Here is a 21,661-nt window from a genome sequence, read left to right as displayed (position 1 = left end):
CAAATTGTTCCTCAAAGTGGTGTCACTAATTTACTCTCCTATCAAAAAATATGTGAGAGTCCTTGTTCCTACATAACCTTGACAACACTTACTACTATAATTTTTTATAATAAATTTAAATAAATTATATTTATTCTGATACGTGTTTAGTCCTATCTCTATCCTTAACTGTGGCAAAACGAAACCAAAACAAAAACTAAACACAATTTTCACTCTGTAGTTTCACTGTTATTGGTGTTGTTTGATTTATTGGTGTTGAACAGAATATTATAATTTTAATGTAATTTAATTTTAAAATATTTTCCTTTATCTTTAAAGCTTTTTGTGTTCAGTTTAAGTAGTCTTTGCCTAGACCAAGATCATTCAAATATCCTCCTGTGTTTACTTCAAAAAACTCTATTATTTTATAATTAACATTTAGATCTATAATTCATCTAAATTGATTCTTGCATATAATGTGAATTAGGTGTACAGATTTTATATATATATATATGTATATATATATTTCCAGTTTCAGTTTTTGAAAGGTCTGTACATTTTCCTCTGAGATCAAGTGCTATCTTTGTCATAAATTTAGTTCCATCTACGTGTGTCTATGCTGGACTCTATTATGTTCAATTTGTGTATTTTTTTTTCTCCTTACATGAAGCCATATTGTTTTAATTGCTGTAACTTTGTAATGTCTGGAAGTACAAAGGTAAGCTCTTTAGCTTTGGTTTCCTCCTTAAAGGTTGCTTGGCTGACTTATTGTTTCAGCCATGACTGACTAGCTTGTAAGACTCTCTTGCTGACAACAAAGTGAAACCTTGACAAAATATAGAAAACAGCTCTTTGAATACATTGCAGAGCAAGGGCACAGAGAGTACTTGAGAAAAAGAAATCAGAGAATTACCTTGGTTTATTCCCTCAGGGCAATAGCCCAAGCAGATAATAAGAGCTTCACTGTGCTCTGGAGGCAAAGGTAGGTAACCGAAATTATTAAAACCTGAGGGTCAGAGACAGAAAACCACAACAGTGAGCCCCTGAATTTGAAGACAAATTTCTCTTAAATCTTTTCTATTTACCCACATATTTACCATTTCAGGTATTTGCTATCATTTCAAGTTTTCCTTAGGTGTTATTTCTCTTTATTCTGAAGAATTCCTTTACTATTTCTTGTAGTGAAGATTTACTGGCAATGGATTCTCTCAGGTTTTGTTTATTTGAATCTCTATTAACTCATATTTTGAAGGATACTTTTATTAGAAAAAAGAATATTATAACTCTGGTAGTTTTTTTTTTCTTAAAACCTTTTAAAGATGCCATTCCATTGTCTTCCGGACTTTATTGTTTTTGATGAGAAGTAAGCTCTCAATTAAATCATTGTTCCTCTCTATAAAAATTGTCTTTTTCTCTGGCTGCTTTTAAGATATTTTATTTTTGATTTTCAGCAGTTTGATTAAATGTGCCTAGATGTGGCTGTCTTTGCATTAATCTTGTTCTGGGTTTGCTGCAATTCTTGGATCTGTGTTGATGGTTTCTATCAAATATGAAGAAAATTTGAGATATCATTTTTTTCAAGAATTTTTTTGACTTCTCTCTGGCACAAAACATACATGAGTATTATATTGCTTAATGTCATTCCACAAGTAACTGTACTTCAAAAAAAATACTCTATTCTCTGTTCTTCAAATTGGATAATTTCTAATTTTTTGTCTTTAATTACATTGTCCTTTCTTCTCTGATCTCCAGTCTACTGTAAAGTTCATCTGATGAATTTTTATTTCAGATTGTGTAATTTTCAGTTCTAGACTTTTCCATTTGATTCTTTATAACAGATTTAATTGCTGTGCTGAGATTCCTCATATATTTACTTATTATGCCACCTTTTCCTTTAAATTCTTAAAAATATTTATTATACTTGGTTTAAAATTATTGTCTGCTAATTTCAGTATTTCATATTAAATATTACACACCTTCTGTCTATGAAAGGATGGACTACTATTTACATTTATTTTGTGCATTCATGACATTTTTCTTAATTTTTTCAATATTTCGGGGCCACAAATTTTACCTGAGAGTTTTTTCAAATTGTCAGAAATCTCAAAAAAATTCCAATATATTTATTGAAAAAAGTCTGCATATAAGTGGACCGGCACAGTTCAAACCCATGTTGTTCAAGGATCAACTGTATACTAAAGTAAACATGTTGACTTTTTGGTATGCTTAGAATCCTTGCTTCTCACTGAAAATGTTCATAAAGGCACCCATATCATCAAATGAAAATGGAAAGCAATGTTCTAGAGCTTTGTTAAAAAATTCTAAGTGTCTTCCTCTTCATAAATAATGATACTTTAGAGAGCAGACAGACAATAAATTTCCAAAACAAAAAACTAATTTGGTGTCATAAAAATATAATTGAGCTCTGGATCAGAAGTTTTGAGTTCTACTAAAAATGAACTATAATCCTGTAGGCTTCAGTTTTGTTATCTATAAAGTGAATGGATTAGATTAAACCATTTTGAAGGTCTAATTTAGACTCAAAATACCATGATTCTATAATAATTATGTTTTCATTTTAAAGTTGGGTCCAAAGACAGGTGAAAAATAGGAAGGAATCACCAGAAGCAAGAATGGGGATCTCACAGTGAGTTTCATAAGCCAGAAGAGATCCTGCAACCCACAGATATTTTTTCTTGCCTAAAGGTATAAGACATGTGGATGAATCAGAACAGAGGAGTATCTTAATTCCTAATTTATATTGAATATAGGATCTGTGAATGCAACCATATATACTGTTTTCTGGGTAGTTTCTGTGGTTGCCTCATGATTAGTAGCATGTGTGGATTAGCATAAAGGGATTTTGTTTTTTGAGAGCTTGGAGACATTATCTGATTATTTAACACTTCTCTGATTGATGCTGAAACCAGATAATAGTAACCTGGTATTTGTCACTATTCAAATCTTACTTCAAGTGCTCAGTGTAATCCTCCTAATCTTAGCAAAGAGTTACAATAAAGATCAAGCTAACACCTGACAACGGTTCAACATTTCATTTGTTTTTAAAATACAAAGCAAACATTCAGATTGAATTATTGCCTAATCCACATGGATCACTCCAGTCATGGGCAAACTAGATGAAAGTCAGCAAGACTCAATACTATAGCTCTAAAAAGATTTTGCCACTCTAATGTTTAACAATATAACTTCAGACTGCACACATTTTTTTTTTTAATTCACAAGGTTCAACATGTGGACCCTTTAGTCATCCTGTAAAGGTAACTGGGAAGAATGTATCAGACAGAGATTAAGTATTTGTCCTGGAGTCTCTCATTGACTGAAAAGTGAAATTCCCAAGGAGTTATTTTGGCTCCAGGATAGGTTTTTTAGCAATTATCACAGAGCTGGCTGCACTTAGCCCCAAGTAGGCCAATTAATTATCATGACCCAGAAGGGAGCATGGAAATGGAAATATTAGAAAGCAAACCCCTCAATTTTCACATCCTAATCACAGCAGTCTGATCTCTAGAAAGACTTTTATAAAAGCAGTTTTGTATTTCTTCAGATCCTTTCAGGCAAATAACCCCAGGGCTCTGATTTCTGCATCCATTTTCTGTAGCCACTGTGGAATGTACAGTCTTTTAACAAGCCCAAGTAGAGCTGTACTGTTTTTTATGAAACAAACTTTCATTTGTAAAACAAAATATAATCTTAGAAATGGGGAGTTTGCAGGACACCCAGATCACAGCCTTCCAACTCTCCCCACATGGTGGAGATTTTTCCATAGTGGTGTTCAAACACCTATCTGAAACAAAAAGTAACATTTCATTTTCCCCTGTGACACCAGGTCGTGGAGTTATTCTAACGTGCTCTGAGAATTAAAGGAGAGAAATTAGAGCCTCTTTCTTTTTTCTATCTACTCCTGTGGGCTGGACTCATGGTACAGTGAACTGGGCCTTGAAATACAGTTCAAATAACTTTAGGATCAAAAATATCATGGTATTAAGCACATCTATAAAAATGGCATATGGCAAAAAGGCATATAGGTTGGTTATAAGTGTCTATAAGTATACTAAGTATTGTAGAAGTCAAATATTTCCAGAGACAATGGCCTAACTTGGTGACTTCCCCATTATTCTCTGGGTTTATCAGAACTGTATAAGCCCATGCTAGTGCATGAGATTATTTGTTGTATAGACGGACATTAATTTTTATTTTATTTTTAAAAATTAATTAATTAATTAATTTTTGGGCCACATTGGGTCTTCGTTGCTGCGCGTGGGCTTTCTCTAGTTGCGGTGAGAGGGGCTACTCTTTGTTGCGGTGCGTGGGCTTCTCATTGCAGTGGCTTCTCTTGTTGTGGAGCACGGGCTCTAGGCACGTGGGCTTCAGTAGTTGTGGCCTGTGGGCTCAGTAGTTGTCACTCACGGGCTCTAGAGCATAGGCTCAGTAGTTGCGGTGCATGGGCTTAGTTGCTCCGTGGCATGTGGGATCTTCCTGGACCAGGACTCGAACCTGTGTCCCTGCATTGGCAGGCGGATTCTTAATCACTGAGCCACCAGGGAAGTCCCTAGACTGACATTAATTTTAGATAAAGAAAAGTCTCTACAGTTATTCCAATCTGGTTAAAACTTTTCATAGAGATTATTCTTAAGGCTCTATTCCTTTCCTTCTTTTGTTTGCTGGAACATTGCTAGATTTAGTTTTCTCTCAAAATATGGATTTATAATAATTAAAAATGTATTTTATGTTATGCAGTGACTCACAGTGAATTAATGATTAAATTTATGGCAAGAGAAACAGTAAGTTGATCAGCATAGATTGGCATTTTTAATCAATTAAAGCATGTATATATTAGCCTGGGTTAGCCCACTATACAACAGAATTACTCACAAATTTATGAAGTACAAGGCTGTCAAAATTTACCCTCCCCCAGTAAATCAAGCTGGCCCTGAGCATGTGTTTTTCTTTTAATTATCACTTAATAGTAATGCTGGGCTTTGCTTTTAAAGAATATTGGCAACATAACTTGGCATAGAAGTTGGCATACTTTGTTTATTGGCAAGTTCCATCTAGCTTCTTTCCTGTATTGTTGTGTTTCTTTAAACAAATCTCTCAATATTCACAGAATTAGATCAATTAGAATTGGAAAAATTTTCACAGATGATTGAGACTTTCCTGTGACTCATGACAGATTACTGTCTACAGATTTTTTTCTTATTGTTTGGCCTGGTTTTATGACAACATTAAGAGTAATGTATGTGACATCACTTTCTTTTTTCAGTACTGATGTCTATCCAGGATTCCCTAGTTAAGTAATGACTATTTTTAATATTTCTGTTTTGTTTCTCATTACATATTTTTCCAAATTGGAGTCTGTTAAAATTACATTTCATAACCGTCTCCTTTTTGGTTGCTAGGTTTTCACTTTCCACCAAAGAAACTGCATATGGTAGTGTTGTTGGGGAGCCCATCCAACTTATGGGCTTATGAAAAGACCTACAGAATCATTTCATTGTAAATTATTACGTTGCCAGAATTTCTTTCTAGAGCAAAGTGGAATAGAAATGCATAAACAGATGAAACTTTTTTACCTCTAAGATGAACCAAAGTTTTAGGACTCATCTTTCCACTCTGCTGTCCTTTCTTTCCTCATGGGTCCTCCTCCCACACCTATACTGATGTCACATTGAAATTTATGCTAACTGAGGGACCCAGAACTCCTCTCTCAAGCTTCCATGGCTTTGCACATTCCTTTCTCTCTTCCTGAGACGGTCTTCCTGTTATTTTTTAAAAATATTTTACTTATTCATTTTTAACAACTTTATTGAGGTATAATTGGCACACAATAAACTGCACATATTTAATGTATGCAATTTGATGAGTTTTTGTTTTCCAAGTTTATTGATATATAATTGACATATAACATTGTGTAAGTTTAAGATGTACAAACATAATGATTTGATATACGTATTTACTACAAACTGATTAGCACAATAAGGTTAGTTAACACATCCATAACCTCACGTAATTGCCACTGTTTTCTGGTGAGGAATTTTGAGATTTACTCTTTACTCTCTCACAACTTTGAAATATACAAACAGTAGTGTTAACTATGGTCACCATGCTGTACATGACATCCCTAAAGTTTATCTAATAACTAGAAGTTGGTGCCCTTTGACCATCTTTACCCATTGTTCCCACCTCCCTCCCTGCCTCTGGTAACCACCAAACTGTTCTTTTTTTCTGTGAGTTTGGCTTTTTTAGATTCTGTATGTTAAGTGAGATCATACAATATTTATCTTTATGTCTGCCTTATTTCACTTAGCACAATGCCCCTTAGTTTCATCTGCGTTGTCTCAAATGGCAGGATTTCCTTTTTTATGGCTGAGTAATATTCCATTTTATATATATATATATATATATATATATATATATATATATATATATATATATATATATATCACATTTTCTTTATCAGTTTGTTCATCACTGAACACAGGTTATTTCCATGTCTTGGCTATTGTAAATAATGTTGCAGTTAACATGGAGGTGCAGATATCTCTTCAAGATGGTGATTTCATTTCCTTCAAATATATACCCAGAAGTGAGATTGCTGGATCATATGTAATTTTGATCCAGCAATCTCATACTGTTTTCCATAGTGACTGCACCAATTCACATTCCCACCAACAGTATATAAGTATATAAGGGTTCCCTTTTCTCCACATCCTCATCAGTACTTTTTCTCTCTTGTCTTTTTGATCATAACCATTCTAACAGGTATAAAGTGCTATCTCATTGTGACTTTGATTTGCATTTCCCTGATGATTACTGGTATTGAGCATCTTTTCATATAGCTGTTGGTCATTCAGATATCTTCTTTGGAAAAATGTCTATTAAGGTCCTTTGTCCATCTTATTATTTGTGGACTTTTTGTTTGTTTTTTGCCATTGAGAAGTATGATTTCCTTATCTATTTTGGATATTAGCCTGTTATTAGATATATAGTCTGCAAATATTGATATTTTCTTCTCTTTTGTAGGTTCACTTAGTTGATTGTTTCTTTTGTTGTGTAACTTTTTCATTTGATGTAATCCCACTTGTTTATTTTTGCTTTTGGTGTCATATCCATTACATCTTCGCAAAGAGTAATGTCAAGGAGATTTCCCGTATGTTTTCTTCTAGGAGTTTTTTGGTTCCGGACCTTGCATTTAAGTCTTTGATCCATTTTGAGTTAATTTCTGTGAGTGGTGTAAGATAAGGGTCTAGTTTCATTCTTTTGCGTGTTAAGATGTAGTTTTCCCAGCATAATTTATTGAAGAGACTATCATTTTCCCATACAGTATTTTTGGCTTCCTTGTCAAATTAATTGACCATATATGCATGGGTTTGTCTCTGGGCTCTCAACTCTGTTCTTTTGGTCTATGTGTCTGTTTTTATGCTAGTATTGTACTGTTTTGATTACTATAGCTTTGTAAATAGTTTGAAATCAGGGAGTGTGATACCTCCAGCTTTGTTCTTCTTTCTCAAGATTACTTTGACTACTCAAGATCTTATGTTTATCTCCATATAAATTTTAGGATTGTTTTTGCTTCTGTAAATAATACCATTGGATTCTTGATAGAGATTGTATTGAAACTATAGATAGCCGTGGGTAGTATGGGCATTTTAACAATATTAATTCTTCTAATACATGTACACAGAGTATCTTTACATTTATTTGTGCCATCTTCAATTTCTTTCATCAGTGTTTTATAGTTTTTTGTGTACAGATCTTTTATCTCCTTGTTTAAATTTATTCTTAATTATTTTACTGTTTTTGATGCTATTGTAAATGAGATTGTTTTATTTATTTTTCAGATAGTTCATTGTTAGTGTACAGAAACACAACTGATTTTTGTATGTTGATTTGGTATCCTGCAACTTCACTGAATTCTTGTATTAGTTCTAAAAATTGTTGGTGGATTCTTTAGGATTTTCTATATTTAAGATCATGTCATCTGCAAACAGGGACAATTTCACTTTTTCCTTCTCAATTTGGGTACATTTTATTTCTTTTTTTTGCCTAATTGCTCTGACTAGTACTTCCATTTCTATGTTGAGTGGGAGTGGTGAGAGTGGGCTCCCTTGTCTTTTTCCTGATTTTAGAGGAAAAGCTTTTAATCTTTCACTGTTGAGTATGATGTTAGCTGTGGGCTTGTCTTACATGGCCTTTATTATGTTGAGGTACGTTTCTTCTATACCTAAATTGTTAAGAATTTTTATCATGAATTGATGTTGAATTTTGTCAGATGCTTTTTTTGCATCCATTGAGGTGATCGTATGATTTTTATTTCATTCTATTAATGTAGTATACCACATTGGGTGATTTGCATCCTGACATCCCAGGGATAAATCCTACTTGATCACGGTGTATGATCTTTTAAATATGCTATTAAATTCAGTTTGCTACAGTTTTGTTGAGAATTTTTGCATCTATATTAGGCAAATTGCTGCAATTTTATTTTCTTTTAGTGTGCTAATCTGACTTTAGTATAATAGTAATTCTGGCCTCATAAAACGTGTATGAAAATGTTTCTGTTCAATTTTTTGGAAGAGTTTGAGAAGGATAGACATTAACTCTTCTTTAAATGTTTTGTAGAATTGTACAGTGAATCTATCTGGTCCTGGGCTTTTCTTTATTAGCAGGCTTTTGGTTACTCCTTCACTCCTTACTCATTGATCTTTTCAGATTTTCTATTTCATCATGATTCAGTCTTGGTAGGTTGTATATTTCTAGGAATTCATCCATTTCTTCTAGGTTGTCCAATTTGTTGGGGTAGAATTGTTCATAGTAGTCTCTTATGATCTTTTGTGTTTCTGTGGTATTAGTTGTCTCCTTTTCCATTTATAATTTTATATACTTGGATCATCTTTCTTTTTTTCTTGTCTACTCTAGCTAACAGTTTGTCAGTTTTGTTTATATTTTCAAAGAACCAACTCTTAGTTTTGTTAATCTTTTGTATTGTTTTTCTATTTTCTTTTCCATTAGTCTCTGGTCTAATCTTTACTATTTTCTTCCATCTGGTAACTTGGCACAATGACATTGACTCCTTCTTTTCCTCTTTTTTATTTTTATATTTTTTAGTGCTGCAGAATACAGTCACTTATCTTTCTCCTAGGTCTACATATGTCAATCCGAACAGTTAATAACAAGTGCCACAAAACTCTTAAGTGAATATAAAATTTAGGGAAATACTGTATTCCCTATACAACAGTACAGATAAAAACAGGTTAAAATAAATTATAAGGGTTTATTTGATGGAGAATAGATGTTTTAAACAGGTGAAGTGTATCTTGATGGTTGTTTATAGAAAAAAATAAAACTGCTCCTATACTCTCCTTTGTGATAATATATGGAGGCTTAAGAATAATAGTTTTATCAGTCTCGTATCCTACAAGTTAATGTCTCTACCTCCTTCTCCCTAACCAGCTACTCTTCTAAGAGACTTTCTATCAATAAATAAACTTTTAAGGTAATAGATAAGTTTGTTGTAGTCTGGATAAACTCCACTAACAACACATACCAAATAAAGTTCTTATAATAAAACTTGAAAAGAAACATCAGTAATGGAATCTGCATGGTCCTTAGCTAATCTTTTATACTGTTCTTGTGACATGTGCCTTCCTGTACTTTGAATTATCATTAACTGTACATTTATCTCTCCCTACTAGATTATAAGCACCCTGTGAGCAGGGACTGCTGAATCTTTGATGCTTATCACAATGTTGGACAGTTAGCAAAGAATCAAGAAACATTTAGCTAAACTGAGAGACAGGCCCAGGGAAAAAGCATACAGATCATGCTGACGGCACTAGCTGAATGGAACTGAACTAAGGAAATAGTACTGATTCTAGAATTAGACTCACCTCTTCTCACTCTGCCATGGAGTTAGGTCTTAAATTAAGGGTATTTTGAAAATTTTTAAAAGGTGTTACTTCAGTTTATTAGGTAGTAGATTTTCTGGATTAGATCCATGTTTTTCATATTATTCCTGTACAAAAATATTTTCCAGTTGATAATGTAATTGGGCATAATCCAACTAAATTCTTCAGTGTTTCTAAAAATTTTTCGTGGTTGTTATTAGTTAATACTGCAGTGCTATTTTTCAGTGTTATTCTTAAACATTTAAGGTAATATCATATGAATGATTTTTTCATGAGACAACCACTATGATATTTTGAGAAAAAAATGTTTGTGGTTGAATACCTCATGCCTTCAAGAGCAGACTTTGCAGCTGTGTTCAACCGCCCTTATGGGAGGAGTGTTTCACAGTGGTGAGAATCCTGATACAAACTTCTAGAGAAGGACTGACATTGGCTGCTTTAGATTCCGCTACGATTTCTGATGTCGCCTGTGGTTAAAAGGATAATTCAGTTTCACCAAGTGCTTTCCTTTTTTGGACCCGACTGTAAAGCCACTCATTTGCTATATAATGAGAAAACATTTTTTTTGGCAAAGCTTTTTTTAGTTATCCAGCCTCTCTCTCTGCACCTTGTCCACCCTCAGGGCCTCTGGAAGGAAGCAGAACAAATGCACCATGAGAAAGAAGAGGATGTGATATAGTGTGAATTCCTTCTAAACCAGAAGACAAAAAAGAGGAGAAATCTGCTCCTTAAATGATGGTGAAATGATGAAGAGGAAAAGGATAAGAAAAGAAAGTAGATATGTTTCTCTTTCAATTCACTCTTCTAGAATGAAAGGGAAGGTCGGGACTCTTAGATCATTTGAAGGGGAAACAAATCCAAGGGGCTTACGCTCCTTTTTCTAACTCGAACTTTGGGAGAAGGCTGCTCACAGGCAGGTCCCATATTAACAATGGAGACCGCAGAGGAACTGCCACCAGCATAATAAAAAGCGTGAAGCCCCAGGGCCCATCTGCCAAGGGACTGCCGGACCAGGGCCACTTAACTGTGGAAGCGGCACTGTTGACTGAGGCAGAAAGTGGGTCTGAGTTAGCATTTTCAAGCTTCTGTGTGTCATGGAAAGGATTCAGAAGCAGGAGGTCCCTGAGCTAAGGGCCAACAAGTCTGCCCGTGAACCACCACGGTGAGAGAGCCACTGCTGGGCGGAGGCCCATGAGGTGCCACGGCGTGGCTGAGGCTCAGACGCAGAGGCCTCAGCAGCACCCGTCACCAGGGAACGTCCTTCCAGAGTAATGAGAACGAGCCGCAGTTTCACCTGGGACTTTGGAACAAAGACAAGGGAAGCTGCAAATAGAAGCTTGCTGACTGAAGTCTCTCTCCCCCCTTTGCTAAAAAGGCATCCAATTTCCTCTTCATTCACCTGGACACCATCTTGTGGAGGAGCTATGTGTATGTATCTGTGTGCACATATAGTTCATATGTGTGTGCACGTATGTGTGCTGTGTACATGCTTGTGGGAGGGTGGCATGAGCTGCAATTGAAAAGACCGAGTCTTTATCTGAAGTAGGGGCAGTTAGTGCAGTTACTCTTTAAATACTAGAAGAATGACATGCACTCTTAATGAACAAGTGAAAGTATTCTTTTCTTCTACTTCCCAGTTGAATGGTGTGGAAGAAATATTAGCCTATTATAGAAAAAAAATTTTTTACTTCCAAACATGCATAACTGTGGTTGTCACCCTGCAACCCTGAGGTTAAATATACAATTTATTTTGGGAAATAAGAGTAAAATTATATTTTAAAATTTTTTTTAATTTTAAATTAATTAATTTATTTATTGGCTGTGTTGGGTCTTCGTTGCTGTGTGCAGGCTTTCTCTAGTTGCGGTGAGCAGGGGCTACTCTTTGTTGCCGTGTGTGGGCTTCTAGTTGCGGTGTGTGGGCTTCTCATTGCGGTGGCTTCTCGTTGCGGAGCACAGGCTCTAGGCATGCAGGCTGCAGTAGTTGTGGCACACGGGCTCAGTAGTTGTGGCTCGCGGGCTCTGGAGCGTAGGCTCAGTAGTTGTGGCGCACGGGCTTAGTTGCTCCGTGGCATGTGGGATCTTTCAGGACCAGGGCTCGAACCCGTGTGCCCTGCATTGGCAGGTGGATTCTTAACCACTGCGCCACCAGGGAAGTCCCAATATATTAAAAATTTTATGTGTTTGTTTCTAAAAATGGAATCCATTACTATGGCCACATCCATCCAATTTTCTGTCAGGATATTCATGCTCTTTCTGTAGAAATAGTCATCAGTGTCTGAGAAGGAGAAGATGAAGGGCATTTCTCTGTGACGTGATTTTGTTTTCTTCGGGCTGTGCTTTTGTGGATCCAGTTTATCTTGCCACCTCTGGTCCTCCTTTGGGATCTTTCACACTTTGAAGGAGACAAGTTGAATAAGACAGGATCCCTGTACTCAAGAATTTTATGCCTTATTAAGGGAAATAAGACAAATCTATAAAATCAGGAAGTAAGGCAGTGTGTGACAAGTGCCAGGTGAACGGAGCAAATGAAGTATATGCCTCAGGCAGGGGTGACCGAGTCTTCCTGAATTTATTTTCATTTAAGTTACATCCCAAGCACCCTACCTGTATATCGTGAAGAGAAAAATAAATGATAAAGGAAGATTTCTAAGGCCAGATGATTTAACAGACCCTTTAAAAGAATTAGTAAAAAACATATTTTGGTTCACAGCAATAGCTGTATAGAGAAACTAGGTTTTCCCAGTTTTTCTATATTTGATTTTACATGTTCCAGAATAAATGGGTTTTCTTTTGACTTTCATTTTGATTTTCTTCTCTATTCTTTCCACTTCTGCTGACCTATGCAAACACCCCTTCGTTCTATCTGATCCACAAGGCCTCTGGGTCACCTCTGAAAAAGACTGGCCTTAGAGCTTCCCTCAAAGGAGAGGAAGCAAGCTGGCATGGGACTATGGACCCTGGTGGCGAAATTTTTGACCCTGGGATTCCCATAGTCATAAAATTCTTATTTTTGGAATACTACGTAGCTATTTCAAGAGCAGGCTGAGTTCTTTCTAGGAGTTGTAATACACAGCATTACTTTTTCCGTGAGAAAGTAAGCTAAGCCCCTCAGGGAAGCTGTGGGAATAATAGCCACAGTGTTATAACTAATCTACTTTAAAAGTCAAATTCTTAAAAGATGCATTTTACAATTTTAAAGTCATATTATTTTCACAGTTGAAGCACTCAGGGTAAAGGGGCATCCAGGGTATTTTGAAAAGATTATACACTGTATTTTGTCAGAACATTTTTTCCCTATGATTTCATAGCCTCTCCTTCATAGAAGGGTAAATTTTTTTTCCTTTTCTCCCCCTTTTCTTGCTCTTGTAACTGTACTCAGCGGTCTTGGGGAGAGGAAAGTTTAAAGATGCTCCAGCAATTTGCTGGTCTATAGTTAGATTTTGTGTTTCCTATTTAAAGTGTGTAATACTTTGTAAATGCACTGATATCTGGGCTAGATGCCCAGTGGAAATTTCAGAAACAGAAGACAGTGTGTCTCTGTACCTTGTTTCAAATAACTCTCCTCGCTTCTTTAGGGAGATATAATAGGCATTCACATTAGGCCAGGAGGTTATTAGATCTCCACGAGGCTCCGTCCAGCTACATGCCATGAATATTATTCTGTCAACACAAATGTCATTAGAATCTGCTAAAACTGAATTACTCTTAGCAGTTTTACAGCTGTCTCACAACATTTGACAACTACCAAGAAACGCATCTTGGTATCAATAAGAATTCTTCACTGGGCTGATTTATATTTCAAAACCGTGGGAAATGAAGTGGAATAATGGTATCACTGTTTCAATGTATAATGTTTACAAAATAAGTATTGAGTTTTTTCTCTCCAAGTCTGGGATTGATTTTTATATGCCCCCCCCCACACCCCTCTCCCAGCACCTTTATAGCCCTGGCGACTCTAAGTAAGTTGCAGGAAAATTACTTCTCTACTGTTTCACAATACTTTTCTTATCTGACTGCCACAGCTGTCACGTATCAAATGCTCTTATTTAAGATGTCTATGGCTGGAAACATTATTGCTTGTGTTCTTCAGCAGCTGAAGAACATTATCTTAGTATTTTGTGAATTTAATTCATTTCTTCTCTTTTGCTTCACTACGCTTTTAATGTCTAGTTCTCTCTCAAACTAACATAGATGATCTTCAGTCTCCTCATATGATTCCTCTGTCTACTGTTAATATTAAATCCCAAAGAAAAATTGAATTTCGGATTTTAAAAGAATCTGAGCTTCACAACTTGCTCTTAGATTTCAATATTCCTAATGTGAACCCACAAATAATGCCAATCCTTTTCATTATTAGTAATGAATCTTCAAGGTCAGTGTTCCAGCTACCAAGATACTCAGCAGTAAACATCTCGACATATTCTTCTCCACGTAGTTCTGTTTGCTTTCTTCAAAATTAGATGCCCTTAAAATGCACATAGAAAGTGAAATATTGCATAGAATGAAACACAATGGTATCCATTTGAAAACACATAAGAGTAAAGACTTTGCATGCAGTTAAATTCTGTATACTTGTATTTCCTTTAAAAATTACTACAGTTCAGTTTTCCCTTTAGTTAATATTATTTATTCCATCTGAGGGTTCTTTTTGTCTAAAGTATACATTCTGAGATTAAATAAAACAGAATGCAAACTATCGCATAGAAGACAGTAAATTAGTATTTTACAGTATGTTGTTCAAGATCTAGAAGGATCTACACCAGTACAAATTTTATTAAATATTCTTGTTTAATATATGTAATCAACTCTGTTCACATTATTTTTAAAATGTGACTCGGGTATCTAGCATACTTTGATAACATTCTCAGGTAAATTAAAATTATTTTTAACATCACTTTATCTTGTTACTGAGTCTTAGAATGAGGTAAAAGTTAGTTTATTTGTCACAAGAATCAGGGCAGACTATTAGTGAAGGTTACAGAAATAGCAGAACTTTACATGGAGCACTGCAAGTTTTCTGCTTCATAAAATTTCCCCCAAAATTATTTGTGTGAGAAATAGATCATCAATTAAGTAAATGATAAATATCAGGTGAGGGTCAGTTATTACAGAAAGAAAACACCCAAAGCCATGGTGGAAAACACTGCAAATCTTATAATGGACAAGAATGCATTACGAAATTATTTCCCACAATGCTTCAAAGACTGCAAAAAAGCCCATGGTGTCAGGTAGAAAGAAATAGAAAACCCAGCCATTATTTTGAGGATTTGATCAAACTAGACACTCAACTGGGATAACTTTAGCCAAATTTCTCCCACTTTCTCCACTGTAGAAGTATTCTTTAGTTAAGTTCCTTTTCCTGTCTGAGTTGTCAGAATAATTGGTTCAGCTCAAGGCTTTCCCTTTTCCAGCTCAACAGTGGATTATTCCTAACACCTAACTTCTGGGTATCTGGGTGTCATGTTGTGATTGGTTTAAAAAGACTTTCTATTCACAACACCTATGTCAAACAGCATAAAAATATGATCAAGTGTCTTTCAAAATATATAATTGATGGTATTACTAGAGAAGATCCTGTTAATTTTGGAGGAAGATGTTGGATTAGTTCTGAAAGTGAGGAAGTAATTAAAGGAATTGGCATCGGGTTTGGAGTGTCAGAGAATGAAATTTTTCTTTATTTGGAGGGAGGAGTCTTGGTTTACAAGTAATAACAGAGATTATAGAAATGTAGAATAAAAGGTTGGGAGGACCAAATCAATTAGATTTCATACTACAGGTTAACTGGAAGCTACTAGAAGGTCTACACTAAAACAAGAGAAAGGAAATGTAAAGAGATGGTTTTTATAAGACAAATAAAAAATGTGTAGCACTTACAAGCTTTTCGAAATATGTGTTCACATCAGAATGACTTTAGAACATACTACATACCCTGTTTATTCTTAGAGATGTATTCTGAAGTTGAAAAATGCAGGGGAGGCTTCCCTGGTGGCGCAGTAGTTAAGGATCCGCCTGCCAATGCAGGGGACACGGGTTCGAGCCCTGGTCCGGGAAGATCCCACATGCCATGGAGCGACTAAGCCCATGTGCCACAACTACTGAGCCTGTGCTCTAGAGCCCGAGAGCCACAACTACTGAAGCCCGCGCACCTAGAGCCCATGCTCTGCAGCAAGAGAAGCCACCGCACCACAACAAAGAGTAGCTCCCGCTCACCGCAATTAGAGAAAGTCTTCATGCAGCAACAAAGATCCAGCTCAGCCAAAAACAACAATAAATAAATTAATTTTTTAAAAATGCAGGGGAATCTTAAAATTATCTTGGTTGTTTTGTGTTCATAGTAATTGTATTATTTAAGACCCAAGAGTTGCAATAAAATAGAAAAGAGATATATGTATAAAATTTTTTAAAAGTCAAATAAAACCATGTAATGTTAAAAGTTGAAAATACCAAATAAAAATATAATTTTACAAGATAAATTTTCTAGCTCTCTCCATTGGAAAAAATCCAGAAACAATAATGTTCCTTGTGGAAATCAGCACTCCTCACACCCAGATTTCGTTTTCTAATTATTATTCACACTGAAAGAATCAGAGACCCTTAGGAAATGGCTGATTCTAAAGGAGGGAGTGGGAGGGAGGTGGCAGGGTGTGGTGACAGCCTGAGCCTTTAACACCATGAGTGTTTTACATGTTCTGAGAGAGAAAGTATTCAAGGACAAATGGGTTGTGTTAAAAGGATGCAGTTGCCAGCCTGAAGTGACCCCTCCTGATCCAAACTGGGAGAGTTCAAACATCAATAATAATAATAATAACAATAACTATAATTCATTGGAATCTATTATATAAATGCATATCATTGAGTTAATAGTAATACTAAGAAAAGACACTATAAATCAAACAAACTAATTTATCACCACTGGAGATGAATAATATACCAATTCCTTACTTTGAAGATTGGTAATTAAAAGATGAGAACAAAACAGAATATCCCATTTTTTCAATAAGAACTGTAGATTCAAGGATTTTTAAAAAAGTGACCCTAGTTAATAAAAAAAAAAGTTTTTACTTATTTGCAGAATAATAATAATAAATGTAGAAAAAAGTAGAATTAGAAAATCACCATTTGCTAATCTTAATGAAAAACCTAAGGGAAGAGAATTCAATGGATGCTAACACTTTTCGGGGAAATGTTGGTAAAAAAATATTCACATAATGCTAAGTATGTCTCCACAGATTACTTGTTAATTGCAAAGGAGAAAACATACATTTATGGTGGAAAGATCTGACTAATGACATTAATCCAGTGGCACCACTTAATCCTGAACAACTCAGACATTCTGTAAATTAAATGCAACAAGAAAACCGATTTTCTCCATGAACTATTTTTCACAAAAGTATTTAACTTGTATCTAATCATGATGTGAGTTTTAAATTTCAGCTTATAGAAAATACAGGTGATAGAGAAACATAAATCATAAACGAAAACACAGTCAGACAAACACAGGATGCTTAAGACATTCCATAGGACATTGGGTCTGATGTCTTTAAAAAGTTAATAGCTTGGGGAGAAAAAAAAAAGAGGGAGAAACTACTTGATTTAGAAAGACTTAAGAGACAAACAAATGTATTGAGTACTTTTTGATTGAATCCTGGTGGACAGACATTTGGAAAAACTGGAATATAGACCAGGTATTTGATGTTATTAGGGAATTATTGATGATTTTGTTAGGTATATGATCATACTAGGAGAGCATTTCTTCTCATACTAGAGAATTTAGGGGAAAGAATCGTGATATCTGTAAATTATTTTAAATGATATAGCCAAAAAGATAAACATAAGTAATGATACAAGCATAGATTTGGATATAGAGTATAGATCTAGATTAACAGAAAAGACAAAATGTTAACGGGTGTTGAATCTGGATGGTAAGTATATAAGTCTTTTTTGCGTATTTTTTTCTGTTTTTCTGTATGTTTTAAAATTGTTATGATACAATAGTTTTTGTTTTTTTAAGAATGTGTCTAGAGTAATGAAAATAAAAACAAAAATAAACAAATGGGACCTAATTAAATTTAAAAGCGTTTGCACAGCAAAGTAAACCATAAACAAAACAAAAAGACAACCCTCAGAATGGGAGAAAATATTTGCAAATGAAGCAACTGACAAGGGATTAATCTCCAAAATATACAAGCAGCTCATGCAGCTCAATATCAAAAAAAACAACTGAATCAAGAAATGGGCAGAAGACCTAAACAGACATTTCTCCAAAGAAGACATACAGATGGCCAACAAACACATGAAAGGATGCTCAACATCACTAATTCTAGAGAAATGCAAATCAAAACTACAGTGAGTCAGAATTCTCCCACCAGTCAGAATGGCCATCATCAAAAAATCTACAAACAATAAATGCTGGAGAGGGTGTGGAGAAAAGTGAACCCTGCTACACTGTTGGTGGGAATGTAAATTGATACAGCCACTATGGAGAACAGTATGGAGGTTACTTAAAAAACTAAAGATAGAGCTACCATATAACCCAGCAATGCCACTACTGGGCATATACCCAGAGAAAACCATAATTCAAAAAGATACATGCACCCCAATGTTCATTGCAGCACTATTTACAATAGCCAGGACATGGTAGCAACCTAAATGTCCATCGACAGAGGAATGGATAAAGAAGATGTGGTACCTATATACAATGGAGTATTACTCAGTCATAAAAAGAATGAAATAGTACCATTTGCAGAGCCGTGGATGGACCCAGAGACTGTCATACAGAGTGAAGTAAGTCAGAAAGAGAAAAACAAGTATCATATAATATCGCTTATATGTGGAATCTGGAAAATGGTAGAGATGAACTTATTTGCAAAACAGAAATGGAGTCACAGATGTAGAGAACAAACTTACGGTTACCAAGGGGGGAAGAGGGGGTGGGATGAACTGGGAGATTGGAATTGACATATATACACAACTATGTATAGAATAGATAGCTACTGAGAACCTACTGTATAGCACAGGGAACTCTACTCAATGCTCTATAGTGATCTAAATGGGAAGGAAATCGAAAAAAGAGTAGATATATGTATACATATGACTGATTCATTTTGTTGTACAGCAAGAAACTAACACAACATTGTAAAGCACATATATGCCAATAAAAATTATTTAAAAATTAAAAAATAAAAAAAGTATAATTGATCTACAGCATGTTAGTTATGTTAGGTCCTGTTACACAACATAGTGATTCACTGTTCCTACACATTTCAAAATGATCTCCACAATAACTCTAATTACAATATGTCGCCATACAAAGATATTACATAGTTATTGACTATATTCCCCACAGGGTATATTTCATGCCCTTGACTCATTTATTTTGCAACTGGAAGTCTGTACTTCTTAATCTCTCTCATCTATTTCTTTCCTCCCCCCCGACTCCCCTCCAAAAAAAAAAAATGTGTGTAATCATAAAGCCCCAGAAGTTACAATAAAAGGTACCATAGCTCCATTCTCTCAAAGTCTTTGCATTAGAGGTTTGAATAGTCTGCTTCTAGGATTGAAGTTCAAAGAGATAAACATTTGACTTGGGCAAATCAGTAGCTCTAAAGGGAGCTCTGTATTGGAAACACTGGAATGCATACCTGTAAAATGAACAGTATGTAATTGCTTCAACACTTATCTGTAGGACTTTAGAATATCCTGAAGGGTTCTTGACTCCAGAAGTTCTCTGGGTGTAGTTTAACAGTGGGGCGGCCCCAGATGAGTCTGCACTCCCTCCCTGAGCCTTCCTGCAGCCATGCTGTCCCGGTGCAAGGCCTCCAGGCTAGCACATGTCTGGGATCCTACCTCCCAACCCAGATATTCCTAAACCAAAGGGAACGCACTAACTGTCTTGGAATTTGCTTTTGCTTCCAAGAGAGTGGGAGGAGAGCTCCTAAAGGTCTCATAGCCAGGCTATCCAGTGCCCCACATCAAAATTCCCTGGGATGGGGGCTTCCCTGGTGGCGCAGTGGTTGAGAATCTGCCTGCTAATGCAGGGGACACGAGTTCGAGCCCTGGTCTGGGAAGATCCCACATGCCGCGGAGCAACTAGACCCGTGAGCCACAACTACTGAGCCTGCGCTTCTGGAGCCTGTGCTCTGCAACAAGGGAGGCCACGATAGTAAGAGGCCTGCGCACCGCGATGAAGAGTGGCCCCCACTTGCCGCAACTAGAGAAAGCCCTAGCACAGAAACGAAGACCCAACATAGCAATCAAGCAATCAATCAATCAATAAATTAAAACTTTAAAAAAAAAAAAATTCCCTGGGATGTCAGGTCAGTCAGATTCTTCATCTCAGTAACACTTGACTAGTCTGTAAATGCCCTGTCATTGGGAAAATACATGACAGAAAGTGTCTTGTCCATAAACTTCCACCTCGAGTCCAAGCACTATAAATCAGCTGTGCTTTCAGCAGCCTCTTTTTAACCATTCCAGACTTATGACTGATTCTCTGCTTCCTAGTTCTTTGAATAGTAATTTCAGTGAGGGTCAATTATTTTATTGGGAAACATGTTTTTTACTAGACAGGAAATTCTTTTTATCTTACTAAAGTTGGAACATCATAGTTTAGACATTTCCATTCTCTAAAACATAAAACACCTAGTGCATAGCTGTTACCCTAACTACTAAATCAAAATGCTCCTCTAACGTAGAATATATTAGTACTTAGAAAACTCACTGGGTCAGAAAATATTCACTAACCTCCTACAGCCTGAAGAGTACAGTGGCGGTCACTTAGGGGACTGTCAGTATTAGCTTGATTCCATGTCCTCAGGGAGTTACAAACATCTGTGGGAGAGAAGGTAATCAATCTAATAAGTCTTTCTTGAATTTCTCCATAAAATATTAATTTTGCTCATATATTTTTAAATAAATTTATTTATTGATTTACTTATTTTTGGCTGCGTTGGGTCTTCATTGCTGTGTGCGGGTTTTCTCTAATTGCGGCGAGTGGGGGCTATTCTTCCTTGAGGTGTGCGGGCTTCTCATTGCGGTGGCTTCTCTTGTTGCAGAGCACAGGCTCTAGAGGGCAGGCTCAGTAGTTGTGGCGCATGGGCCTAGTTGCTCTGCGCCATGTGGGGTCTTCCCAGACCAGGGCTTGAACCTGCACTGGCTCATATAGATTTTGTGTTTGGTTTCTTCAAAACTTGAATTCTGAAAGTTTAAAAAAATGAACGTCATTTTTGATAATGGTATGTATACATACACTTTCTGTAATCTTTTATTCTTAAATATCATGAAAAAAATCTTACAGGTGTCATATTTAGTCACTAAGAAAAAATATGAATAAACCATCAGTTTGGGGCATGCTGGTACATGTATTAAGAAGTAAAATCTGATTTTTCTAGGCCCAAGCAGTTGAATTTAGTTTGCAGTTTCAGAAAATGAATTGCCTAGTCATTACCTGTTGCTTTTCAAATTATATATATATATGTTTCAAATTATATATATCAGTGTTTAGTAGTTCATATTTATCAAAGCTTCTAAGCAATCTCTATTCAGTATCCAGTGTAATAATTTCTGAAGAAAAACATTTGATTGTGCCACTCCCCCATTAAAGTGCTTTTATGGATTTATACTGATTGTAGGATAAAAAGAAATCTAACATAGTCCATGGATTTACCACCGTAGCTGCATCCCAAACCACACTTGCTCTCATTCCTCGCTCTAGCTACCCAGGCTCTCTTTGATCAAGACTTGCCGCAGGTTCT

General features: G+C 35.8%; 1 long non-coding RNA gene across 1 annotated transcript in view; it reads left to right on the top strand.

Moving 5' to 3' along the window:
- Positions 1-6,430: 6,430 nt before the first annotated feature.
- The window catches only part of LOC309619773, a 40,838-nt gene continuing 25,607 nt past the window's right edge, over positions 6,431-21,661 (top strand). The window contains exon 1 of the long non-coding RNA XR_014239203.1: positions 6,431-11,336. This is a non-coding gene — a long non-coding RNA (uncharacterized lncRNA). The remainder of the gene's footprint in view (positions 11,337-21,661) is intronic.

The sequence above is a fragment of the Balaenoptera borealis genome, assembly GCF_965194805.1.
Source record: "Balaenoptera borealis genome assembly, chromosome: 21".
Classification (NCBI taxonomy): Eukaryota; Metazoa; Chordata; class Mammalia; order Artiodactyla; family Balaenopteridae; genus Balaenoptera; species Balaenoptera borealis.
This window is presented reverse-complemented; position numbering and strand designations above follow the sequence as displayed.